The sequence below is a fragment of the Schistocerca nitens genome, chromosome 8, assembly GCF_023898315.1.
Source record: "Schistocerca nitens isolate TAMUIC-IGC-003100 chromosome 8, iqSchNite1.1, whole genome shotgun sequence".
Classification (NCBI taxonomy): domain Eukaryota; kingdom Metazoa; phylum Arthropoda; class Insecta; order Orthoptera; family Acrididae; genus Schistocerca; species Schistocerca nitens.
Window position 1 is genome coordinate 367,240,676 of NC_064621.1, and position 13,709 is coordinate 367,254,384.

General features: G+C 44.2%; 1 pseudogene; it reads left to right on the top strand.

Moving 5' to 3' along the window:
* The first annotated feature begins 8,351 nt into the window (after positions 1–8,351).
* LOC126199825 (5S ribosomal RNA) lies at positions 8,352–8,469 on the top strand (annotated as a pseudogene).
* Positions 8,470–13,709: the final 5,240 nt, after the last annotated feature.

A 13,709-nucleotide genomic window follows, 5' to 3' on the forward strand; every position in this document is an offset into this window, starting at 1 on the left:
CATGCTCCGTAGACTTTCTTTCTCAGTGAGGTGTAATGTAAGAAATGTTTAGTGGCTCACGTGTTAGTTCAAAATGGCTCAGAGCACTATGCGACTTAACGTCTGAGGTCATCAGTCGCCTAGAACTTAGAACTAATTAAACCTAACTAACCTAAGGACATCACACACATCCATACCCAAGACAGGATTCGAACCTGCAACCGTAGCGGTCGCTCGGTTCCAGACTGTAGCGCCTAGAACCGGACGGCCACTCCGGCCGGCCGTTAGTTTCTGTGAGGTCGAACCTCTGTAGTGTTAAGTAATAAATAATTTCAAATGCCAAATTAACAATTGTGATAAGTAAGTTTGGCTGTGTTAAAACTATTCCGGAAGTCATATCACGTTGCCAAATTATTGTGTGGGCCGACATACATGGAGAAAAGAGGTTACTTTCATCAGGGCAATATTCTGTGGAAATTTTCAGGCCCACTCAGTTATCATACCTTGATAATGAATAGGCATGTTATCTTTTATGGGTATCTATTAAGGTACCACTTCTTTATTTAATAAATAATGTGAGCAGTGTCTATCAAGTTTTCACTTGCGTGGTAGAAATTTTAATGAAGTAGTTATCAGCTGCGTATCCAGTTTATTGCAAAGCATCTTTATTTCTACTATGAATCTGTTACATCATCAGATTCGTCTGTCTCCATTAACATGATACATTAATATATACTGTCCACATCAAAACTCACACAAGATACATCACACGCAAACTTACATTGCTCAAAAAGAACACGAAGGAACGACCTGACTTCTCAAGAACTTTCTCTAAACCTGAAATTTCTGCTGCTCTTAAGACTCTAAAACCAGGAAAGGCACCAGGAAGTGACGGAATCCATTCATAATTTCTTCTGCATAGTGGAAACTACGCAAAACGATGGGTGGCGGATTTCTTCTCTGGTTCAGTCTCACAAGAAATGAAGCAGTCAAAAATCATAGCAATATTCAAGCCTGGCAAGGCACCAGACCACCTTAAGAACTACCGCCCAATAGCATTATTGAGCAGTATTTGTAAGTTCCTTGAAAGAATTCTATACAATCGGATTAGTCCAGTAAACTTTCAGAACCTACTTCTTGAGCAAGCTAGATTTCTTCCAGGACGGAGCTGCGCTGATCAAGTCTTATCTTTAACAACATTGATTGAAACAGCATACCAAATGAAGCAGAAAACATCAGTTGCTTTCGTTGATCTAATTGCAGCATTTGATACAGTTAATGGGCATGGTTTGCTTCATAAATTATTACTACTTGTCCCATCCAAAAGGGCAACATAACCAATTGACATGTTAACTGGAAGGACATTTACTGTAGCCGGCCGCGGTGGTCTCGCGGTTCTAGGCGCGCAGTCCGGAACCGTGCGACTGCTACGGTCGCAGGTTCGAATCCTGCCTCGGGCATGGATGTGTGTGATGTCCTTAGGTTAGTTAGGTTTAAGTAGTTCTAAGTTCTAGGGGACTGATAACCACAGCAGTTGAGTCCCATAGTGCTCAGAGCCATTTGAACCATTTTTTGACATTTACTGTAACTACAGAAAAAGACACTAGCTGCCCGACAGTGTTGAATAATGGCTTCCCAAAGGCATCCGTCCTTGCACCTCTGTTGTTTAATCTACATATGAGGAGGGTTGTTCAATAAGGAATGCCCCACATTTTTTTTCTCAGAACTTATTTATTGTTGAGAGCCAGAATTTGGTGACATACATCAACATGACTTGTTCATGTCCTATTTTTCTACGTAGTCTCCATCATCTTCTATGGCTGTACGTCAACATTGTGGAAGAACATGTATTCCCTGCTGGTAAAAGCTCTTATCCTGAAGGCGTAGCCATGTTTTCACGGCATGACTGACACTTTCGTCCCCCGTAACGATCCGTAAAAACTTCTCTGTCGGTCTCAAAACGCTCCAACAATTCAGATGAAATGGCCTTTCTTTCAGTCTTGTGTTCCGCTGTGAGCATTCGTGGATTGATTATGTCTGGAGCAGTGGCTGTGACAGGACTTCTCGAGCGTGGCTGATCATGGAGTTCCTGCACTTCCTGAGGCTGTAACTTTCTTTACCCATCGCCCAACTGTACTCCTATCAACTGCAGCATCGCCATACCCAGAACGGTTCGAAGCTTCACCGGCGCACAGAACGAACATCAAATGTGAAGCATCAACAAGGATGTTTGTCTATGTATAGTAATGGCTTTTTGTCCGCCTCCGTAGTGCAGCGGTAGCGTTACTGCCTATCACGCAAGGGGGCCCGGGTTCGATTCCCGACAGGGGACTGGATATTGTGTGACCTTCATCATTTTCATCATAACTAACACGCAAGTCGCCGAAGTGGCGTCAACTAAAAAGACTTGAAATACGGCGGCCGAACCACGAAGGGGATATCCCGGCCAATAAATGCCATACGATCATTTTTTTCAATGGCTTTTTTTTTAAAAAATGTGGGGCATTACTTACTGAACGACCCTCGTATATCTGATATGTCACCAACACAGTCCAGAAAGTTTGGCTATGCAGACGGCTGGACAATAGCTACCCAACACAAAACTTTTGAAAGAACTGAAGAAATTCTAACTTCTGACATAAGCCACTATTTCTGCAAATAGAGGTTACAATCAAACTCAAATAAAACAGAAGTTTCATGTTTTCATCTGTCCAATAGATTGGCACTCAGAGCCCTCGATGTCTATTTTGAAAGAGACAGACTTCATCATAATATGCACCCAAAATATCTTGGGATCACGTTAGATAGGACACTTTCTTTTAAGGAGCACTTGACACGAATATCTGCTAAGTTCAAAACAAGAAACAACATTCCCCATAAACTCTGCCTCTCTTGTTGGGGATAGTCAGCAGACTCTCTCCAGATATCAGCACTCGACCTGGTACACCCAGCAGCAGGGTACTGCTCGCCTGTCTGGCTTAATAGTCCACACGTGAAAAAGATAGTCGTAAAACTTAACGAGGCCATGCGCATTGTTAGTGGGTCAATACGATCTACTCCCATATACTGGCTACCTATCTTGAGCCACATTCCACTTCCTGACATCAGACGGAAGAGCGCGCTACTGCGTGAATACCAGAAGTTTACTAATAACACTGACCTTCCAATAGTGGACTATTTATTCCCTGCGGAGCGATAAAGACTAAAATAAAGACATCCCACTCTCATCGCAGCCTGGACTCTCATGGAAACAGAATTCAATCCCATCGATGTATGGAACGCTGCTGGTAACGAAACTGTTCCCCACAATGCCTGAAGCCACTCTGCATCCAGAAGAAACTCCCTGGATTCGACCAGCCTCGGGCAACTTGGACTATCTTGAACCGCATCCGAATGGGCCCTGGACGATGCGTAGACACTCTCTACAAGTGGGGCAAATCTTCATCATCATCCTGTGACTGTGGTGCGGAACGACAGATAGTTGGTCATGTTGTATCGACATGTCCTACACATGCCTACAAGGGTCCTTTCGAAGATTTCCTGACAACGACGAGTGATGTTATAAAATACAAAAAGACCTTGATATCCATCTATAGCTGATGTTATTTGTGTTATTTTAATGCTGGATAGCTGTGCTTGAATCTTGGTGTAGAGTAATTTGTAATATTTATATGTGCATTGCCATACTATAAATAAATAAATTAAAATTTATGAGACTGTTTTCTTCTTTAATGAATTTATATGATAAATGATTGTGCGTGCTTTGTGGGTACCAGTGGAACATCTGTGCATTAGTCTGGAAGTAAAATTTCTTTTTGAGATAACTGAACTATACTAGCAAGCTACAAGCATCTGCATTAAGTTAGAATAACAAAATATGTGTGAGTATTGTAAAATGTACTATCAGGTTTATATGCTAGTAATTGTGGGAAATAAGGGTATAATGGAGAGTGACTTTTGTCTGTTGGTTCTGGCCACTTGTCTTCTAAGGTTTGTGCCGTACTGCGGGACAATTTCAGTATCGATTAACTAGTGAAAGAAGTATTTGCACTGAAACATTAAAGAGTGGAATTAGAGAAAAGAGTTTGGAATTCGTATTATAGTCAGCGACTTGTTATTTAAACTTTACTGTGCACTAAAACTTATTTTGTTTGCATATGCTTGGCAGGAATTAAGAACGCTATAAGTGGCTACGCTATCACCGATATTTCTGGCATTCGATCACATTGTTCTGCTTCCGCGAAAATTAATGAATCCAGCTCATTTGCGAACGGTAGTCATAACGTTTTAACTACCATCACCACGAAGAAATGTAGTGATGTAATTCAGCTTTCATTCGATGATGATTGGTATAATCACATTGAAGTACATAGCGACCCGGAACTAGTGGAACCCAAAACACTCTTTCATGGATTTTTTTTATTGATGGCCTGTTTCGGTCCGTTAGAGCATGCTTCTGTCCCCATAAGAAATAAACAAAACACAAATGACTTGCAGCCGAGAATGGCACCGTCACATATTATAAAAACCTGATGATACTGTGAAAGACATAATGACACGTAGTGTACGGTCACCGTCAGCGTCATGTGACGGTGCCAGTCTTGTCTACAAGTTTTTGTTTGTTTTGTTTCCCAATTTAAGTAGACAGATGCGTGTGATGATAATTTAACATACCAGAACCGGTCTTTAAAAAAAAAAAAAAAAAAAAAAAAAAAATATATATATATATATATATATTGCGATTAGAAACTGTTTTGGATTTCAAAATCTTTTGTTTGTTTAGAGGTTAGCGTCTGCAGTGACAGTACATACTGAAATACCCACGTGACATTACCGTAGCTCGCCGCTAGAGTCAAAACAATACGGCACTGCCCATTGATAAAGAGGAGTTGTTGTTGTTGTTGTTGTTGTGGTTTTCAGTAAGAAGACTGGTTTGTTGTAGCTCTCCACGCTACTCTACCCTGTGTAAGTATCTTCATCTCAGCATAATTACTGCAGACTAAATCCGTATGAGCCCGCCCGGCTAGCCGCGCGATCTAACGCACCGCTACCGGAGCGGGAAGGCCCGGCCCGAATCCGCCCGGCGGAATAGTGTCGAGGTCTGGTTTGCCGGCCAGCCTGTGGATGGTTTTTAAGGCGGTTTTCCATCTGCCTCGGCGAATGCGGGTTGGTGGTTGGTTCCCCTTATTCCGCCTCAGATACACTATGTCGGCGATTCCTGCGCAAACACTCTCTCCACGTACGCGTACACCATAATTACTCTACCACGCAAACATTTGCCGTTACACTCGTTTGGTATCAGACGTTCCCGGGGGGTGGAGGAGAGGGAGAGGGGGGGGGGGTGTCCACTGGGGGCCGAACTGCACAATAACCCTGGGTTCGGTGTACGGCGGCGGTAGGCTGGGTGGACTGCAGTGGCCTGTTGTGGGATTGTGAACCACTGAGGGTTGTGGTGGGACGAAGCCTCTCCGTCGTTTCAAGGTCCTCGGTTCAATACACAATAAACACACACAAATCCGTATGAACATGCTTGCTCTATACAAGCCTTGGTGTTTCTCAATATAACCTCTGAGTCCCTCCACCCCCATACTACACACTCCTCCACCCCACCCCTCTTCCCCAGAAATTACCAAACTGACGATTTCTTGATTCCGTAGGATGTGTTCTATTAACAGATCCCTTCTTTTAGTCAAGACAAGTGAAGTATCTTGAGGCGATTCATTTTCTGCATTTGAAGCGGAAAAACGCTGCAACAGTCCAAGCTTAGTTGCTCGAAGTAGACGAAAACAATGCACAATCACTCAGTGGTTAGGCGGCGCTGACGCTAATAATGTGGTCAAATAACTCTGAATGACGAAGAACTAAGTGTCAGACTATTTATCTGTCATGCATCAGAGATTACAAGAGATGTGGAGACCCTGGTGCTCGAAGGCTGTCTTATTAAAATGGTGGAGATGGTGGAAAAAGTAAAAAGTCAATTTTCAGTATCTCGCAACACGCCAAAGGTCACCGTCCGCTGAGTTCCAAGACTGCTCATATCAGTTCAGAAAACACGCCGAACTGAAGCAGTAGCAGAAACATTCCAGATGTGTCAGGTCAGTCCAGATGACTTCACCAACGACGAGTGCCAGGTGTACCATCATGACAAAGGAGCGAAGCAAGCAATGGAAACATGTGGATTCACCACCATTGAAAAAGGTGGAGACTCAATCATCAGCGGGTCACTGACGTCACGCCGAGAGCCGTCACACCGCGAAATAGTCTGACACTTAGTCAGTATTACACGCAAGTCAGTTGTAAGCGAGCAAATACAGAGCTTCTGTCCACGAATCAGCACGGTTTTAAAAAGCATCGCTCGTCCGAAACTCAGCTTGCCCTTTTCTCACATGGTATCAGACGAACTACGGATGAAGGGCAGCAGGTACGTTCCATATTTTTAGTTTTCCGAAAAGCAGTTGACACGGCGCTCCTCTGCAGACCGTTAACGAAGGTATGAGTATACGAAACACGTTCTCAGATTTGTGAATGGCTCGAAGAGGCCTTAAGTGGCAGAACCAGTAAGTTTTCCTCGAGGCGAGTTTTCATCAGAGACAAGGGTATCGTTCGGAGGGCCCGAGGAAACCACGACAGGACTGCCATTATTTCCTGCATACTGAATGGTCTGAATGGCAGAGTGAGCAGCAATCTGTGGCTGTTTGCTGAAGACGCTGTCGTGTATAAAAAAATGGTTCAAATGGCTCTGACCACTATGAGACTTAACATCTGAGGTCATCAGTCCCCTAGAACTTAGAACAACAAACCTAACGAACCTAAGGACATCACACACATCCATGCACGAGGCAGGATTCGAACCTGCGACCGTAGCAGTCGCGCGGGTCCAGACTGAAGCACCTAGAACCGCTCGGCCACCGCTGCCGGCTGTCGTGTGTAGGAAGGTGTCGAAGATGAGTGACTTTTGGATGACGCAAGATGGCTCACACAAAATTTCTAGTTGGTGTATTGAATGGAAGCTTGTTCTAAACGTAGACAAATGTAAGTTACTGCGGATGAGTAGGAAAAACAAACCTGTTATGTTGGTCTACAGCATTAGTGGTATGCTGCTGGATACAGCCACGTCGATTAAATAGCTGGGCATTACGTTGGAACGAGCACGTGAGGACTGTGGTAGGGAAGACGAATGGTCGACTTTGGTTTACTGGGAAAATTTTAGGGAAGTATGGTTCACCAAGGGGATCTGCTGAACGGAATGAACAGTCTAATGAGTACACAGTATGGTTTGAGAGTAAATCGGAGAAAGACGAAGGTAATGAGAAGTAATAGAAATGTGAACAGCGAGAAACTTAACATGAGGATTGATGGTCACGAAGTCAATGAAGTTAAGGGATTCTGCTACCTAGGCAGTAAAATAACCAATGACGGACGGAGCAAGGAGGACATCAAAAGCAGACTCGCTATGGCAAAAAAGGCATTTCTGGCCAAGAGAAGTCTACTAATATCAAATACCGGCCTTAATTTGAGGAAGAAATTTCTGAGGATGTACGTCTGGAGTACAGCATTGTATGGTAGTGAAACATGGACTGTGGGAAAACCGGAACAGAAGAGAATCGAAGCATTTGAGATGTGGTGCTATAGACGAATGTTGAAAATTAGGTGGACTGATAAGGTAAGGAATGAGGAGGGTCTACGCAGAATCGCAGAGGAAAGGAATATGTGGAAAACACTGATAAGGAGAAGGGACAGGATGATAGGACATCTGCTATGACATGAGGGAATGACTTCCATGGTACTAGAGGGAGCTGTAGAGGGCAAAAACTGTAGAGGAAGACAGAGACAAGCAAATAATTGAGGACGTAGGTTGCAAGTGCTACTCTGAGATGAAGAGGTTAGCACAGGAAAGGAATTCGTGGCGGGCCGCAGCAAACCAGTCAGTAGACTGATGACCAAAAAAAAAAACAAAAAAAAATGGTTCACCTGGAAAGGTATAGGCAAATAGGACATTAGAACGACCAAATCTTGAGTACTGCGCGAGTGTTTGGGATCCGCACCAGATAGGATTAAACTAAGACATCGAAATCGTCGAAGCAATTCAGAGGCGGGCTGCTAGACTTGTTACCGATAGGTTCAAACAACACGCAAGTATTACGGAGATGCTTCGGGAAGTCAAGTGGGAACACACGGAGTTAAGGCAATGTTCTTTTTGCGGAATACTACTGAGAAAATTTAGAGAACCAGCATTTGAAGCTGATTTCAGAACGATTCTATTGCCACGTTGTACATTTCGCACAAGGACCATTAACATAAGATAGGAGGGATTAGGGCTCGTATGGAGCCACATACACAATCGTTTTTGCCTCTCTCTATTTGCGAACGTGGGAAACGGCCTTGCCGCAGTGGATACACCGGTTCCTGTCAGATCACCGAAGTCAAGCGCTGTCGGGCGTGGCCGGCACTTGGATGGGTGATCATCCGGGCGGCCATGCGCTGTTGCCATTTTTCGGGGTGCACTCAGCCTCGTGACGCCAATTGAGGAGCTACTCGACCGAATAGTAGCGGCTGTGGTCAAAGAAAACCATCGTAACGACCGTGAGAGCGGTGTGCTGACCACACGCTCGTCCTATCCGCATCCTCATCTGAGGATGACATGGAGGTAGGATGGTCCCGATGGGCCACTTGTGGCCTGATGACGGAGTGCTTTATTTGCGAATCAAACAGGAAAGGAAATAACTGGAAGTGGTACAGGCTACCATCTGACACGCACCGTACGATCCCTTGTGGAAGATATACGTAGATGTACACGTACAAATCGGCCAGGCACATTAGTGCAATTAAGGGAAGCCAAAATCATCACGCTGGAATCACTTTCGGAAGGACGTCCCGCTATTCAGATTTAGGAGTTCCGAGATTTCCGTAAATCACTTAAGACAAATGCTGGGATGGTTCCATTGAGAGGGCACCGCCGATTTGCTACTCCATTCTTCCCTAATCCGAGCTTGTGCTCCGTCTCTAGTGACGCTGTTGGCGACGGGATGTTAAACACTAATCTCCTCCACCTCCAAATCCGTCGTACACTCAAGAATAACTGCACACAGAACATTGACTGACACCATTGATCCGTTAGCGAGGTCAAAGTAACCTGACGGTAGCAGGCGCGCACACTGAAGGCCACGTGAAGAAGAGGAGGCTGGCTGTCTGAGCGGCACCTTTCTGTTTCAATAAACATTTTTGGAACAGTGATTAAAATTTTTTTAAATTTTTTGTTTTTAAAATTCAGTCTTAATCACACCACATATGTTACAAGAACACAGGTGACCGGTTTCGGTCATATCACATGACCATCATCAGACCTGTAATTTAATTTAGAAAGTAATAGAAACCTTGGAGGATTTACAATAAAATAAGACAAAATGCTTATACGGATAAAATACAATAAGACGTGTTATACCCATGGCATCCTTCGAAGATGGTAGGTGGAGCACTCTTCTCAGCTGCTGTGACGTCAACTGGTGCCAGCAAGTGACGAGCATACGCTCCGCCTACCTCCTCTCCCTCCAACTCACATCAAGCGATCAGTCTAAAAATGTGTTCACATAATCGTCAAGACGTAAAAAAAAACGAAGTACAATAATAACATAAAAATGGTTATGTATAAAATCTCTTTACAACCATGGAATTGTATAAAATATCAATTCAAAGCTTTAAAAAAAAACTGTACAGACGATGTATAGTCAGTGTGCCCTGTAGGGGCTAAGGTGGTACTACCGAAGGGACGGTACAACATAATTTGCAAGTCCTTCATTACGCTAATAAAGGCTTATTATTAAATATTTTGGAGGAGATCGAGATATATGCCCATTATAGAGATGAACCGTCAGTGCTTCTCAATGAACAGTTAGATTTTCGTGAGAAAACATTTTTATGATCTTTTTGACGAAATTCTATGAACACATATGTAATCTTTTGTTCAGAAAATCATAGGACCCAGTTGTATCCATGGCAGAAATGTACCGTAGGTCAGTACGTAAATATTTATATCACAATTTTAAACTTCCAACTAGAAATATTACGAAATATCACTCCATTTTTAACAAATCAGTTTTATGACATTTTAATAAAAGACAGACAGACTGAATCTAGCATAGATGTATACTTGTAGTCGATTCACAACTCACATATCGATATGATGCCGCAATTCCAAAGACCTCCACAACATCGTTGACTTTGAAACTATTGTGGTACTGCCCGAGGCAGGATTCGAACCTGCGACCGTAGCGGTCACGCAGTTCCAGACTGAAGCGCCTAGAGCCGCACGGCCACACCGACCGGCTTGATGACAGAATCTACCGGTACGAAATCTACGAGCACGCCTCTGTATTGTTTCGATGTCTTTCTTTCACGCGACATGATGGGGATCCCAAACACTCGAGAAGGAATAATGAGTCGCATTAGCGTTCTACACTCAGTCTCCTTTACAGATGAACCACATTTTCCTAAAACTCTCTCAGTAAAACCGAAGTGGACCATTCGCCTTCTCTACCGTAATCCTCACATGCTCGTTCTATTTCATATCGCTCTGCAGCGTTACGCCAAGATATTTAAAAGACGTGGCTGTGTCAAGTAGCACACTGCTAATGCCGTATTCAAACTTTATAGTGCTGTTTTTCCTACTCATCAGCATTAACTTTTATTTTCTACACTTGGATCAAGTTGCCATTCATCACACCAACTAGAAATTTTGCCTGAGTCATCTTGTATCCTCCTATAGTCACTCGACGCCAACATTTCCTCGAACCACAGCATCATTAACAGACCAGTGGAAAGTGCTGCTCTCCTTGCCCTTCGGATCACTTATGTCTGCAGAGAATAAGAACTCTCTTCCGCACTTCCTTGAGGCACTGCTGACGAAATCATTGTCTGTGATGAACGCTCGCCGTCAGTACCACGCATTGGGTTCTATTACTTAGAAGGTCTTCGTTCTATTTATCTATTTGGGAAAGTATTCCTTATGCTCGCATTTTCGGTAAGGGGGGCACCTTGTCCAACGCTTTCTGGAAATCTAGGTATGTGGAATTTTCCAGTTGCCCTCCATCCATGGTTCGTAGGATAAGTGCTGATTTGTCAAGAGAAGCGTTTTCGTCACAAGTAAATTTATTATTTTCGAACTCAGAACATGTTCAATAATACTACAGCAAACCGATATTAAGAATATTGATCTGTTCTTTTACCCTTCTTGTATAGAGGAGCCACTTGCGCTTTTTCTCTGGTCGCTTGGGACTTAGGGCTAATGAGAAATTCACAATAAATGCAAGCTAAGCAAGGAGTCAGTGCAGCAGAGTACTCCTTGTAAAACCGAATTGGGATTCCATGCGGACCTGGCAACTTATTTGTTTTCAATTCCTTCAGTTGATTATCACACGCGAGGGATGCTTATTACTACACACATCAAAAAAAGTTTTGCATCACCCCGGTTCCCAAAACTCCAGAAGACAAACATTGGCTGTGGATATTGTCACAGACACAGTCCCTTTGACTGTTCAGGGATGTCTCTAAAACCGCCCGAAGATTTAAACAACCATGCATGAGCAGCGCCTATTAGACGGAGGGGTCCGACAGTCGATCAGTTCCAGTCATTCCACCAGGGAGGAAGTACACGGCTGGTGTCGTCTGTAGTTCAACCATGCCTAGAAGGTCAATACCACGATTCGATCATGTCCGAATTGTTACTTTGTGCCAGGAAGGGCTCTCAACAAGAGAAGTGTCCAGGCGTCTCGGAGTGAACCAAAGCGATGTTGTTCGGACATGGAGGATAGGCAGAGAGACAGGAACTGTCGATAACATGCCTCGCTCAGGCCTCCCAAGGGCTACTATTGCAGTGGATGACCGCTACCTACGGATTATGGATCGGAGGAGCCCTGATAGCAACGACACCATGTTGATGCTTTTCGTGTAGCCACAGGACGTCGTGTTACGACTCAAACTGTGCGCAATAGGCTGCATGATGCGCAATGTCACTCCCGACATCCAGGGCGAGGTCCATCTTTGCAACCACGACACCATGTAGCGCGGAACAGATGGGCCCAACAACATGCCGAATGGACCGCTCAGGATTGGCATCACGTTCTCTTCACTGATGAGTGTCGCATATACCTTCAACCAGATAACCGTCGGAGACGTGTTTGGAGGCAACCCGGTCAGGCTGAACGCCTTAGACACACTGTCCAGCGAGTGCAGCAAGGTGGAGGTTCACTGCTGTTTTGGGGTGGCATTATGTGGGGGCGACGTACGCCGCTGGTAGACATGGAAGGCGCCGTAATGGCTGTACGATACGTGAATGCCATCCTCCGATCGAGAGTGCAACCATGTCGGCAGCACATTTTCGAGGCATTCGTCTTCATGGACGACAATTCGCCCCCCAATCATGTACATCTTGTGAATGGCTTCCTTCAGGATGACATCGCTCGCCTAGAGTGGCCAGCATGTTTTCCAGACATGAACCCTATCGCAGATGCCTTGGATAGATTGAAAAGGGCTGTTTATGGACGAAATGACCCGCCAACCTCTCTGAGGGATCTACGCCAAATCTGGATCTACAGTGTATTGATGAACTTGTGGATAGTATGCTACGACGAATACGGGCATGCATCTATGCAAGAGGACGTTCCACTGGGTATTAGAGGTAACGGTGTGTACAGCAATCTGGAACACCACCTCCGACGGTCTCGCTGTACGGTGGAGCAACATGCAATGTGTGATTTTCAGGAGCAACAAAAAGGGAGGAAATGATGTTTATGTTGATCTCTATTCCAATTTTCTCTACAGTTTCAGGAACTGTCCGAACCGAGGTGAGGCAAAACTTTTTTTGATGTGTGTATTTCCTCCACGCTGGAGTATGTGCCACTGGCGAAGGTTGATATATTTCTACGATCCTCCTGCTTGAATGATTACTTAAGGGGGAAATTTAGGACGTCAGGTTTCCTTTTGCTGTCTGCTATTGTCACATCACGCTGGGCAACGAGTGACGGGATAAAACCTTCGACCCACTTAGCGATTTTATGTAATACCAAAATGTTTTCAAGTTCCCGACAAGATCTTTTGATACGGTGTAATAATGGTAGTTTTATGCTTCGCACGTCTATCTTTTCTCAGATGCATGAATTTCTGTTAACTTCTGCGTGTAGTCATTTGCTCTTTCTTTTTTGTACCGAGGTTCAACTGTGTCTGCTTTCTCGGCATTCTCTGAATTTTGTTATTGAACCACGGTGAGAGTTTCCAGTCCGTAATCCACTTACTCGGCTCATACTGCTCCACAGTGCGATTTACAATCTGTTTAAACTTTGCCCACAGTATCTCTACCGGCCGATATGGCCGTGCGGTTCTAGGCGCTTCAGTTTGGAACCGCGTGACCGCTACGGTCGCAGGTTCGAATCCTGCCTCGGGCATGGATGTGTGTGATGTCCTTAGGTTAGTTAGGTTTAAGTAGTTCTAAGTTCTACGGGACTGATGACCTCAGAAGTTAAGTCACATAGTGCTCAGAGCCATTTTTGAACAGTATCTCTGCGTCTATCACACTGGAACAACGTTGTGTGACTTAAGAAAAAATGAAATATAACACGATTGGTTACCCTTTCGTTTCGTAGCTAATGCTGAATTCTTGAAGAATGGAGAATGCTTTGTTTATTCGTTTACTTGCGTGTTGTGTTTCGCTACATCCAACGAAGAAATAACTGAAAGTA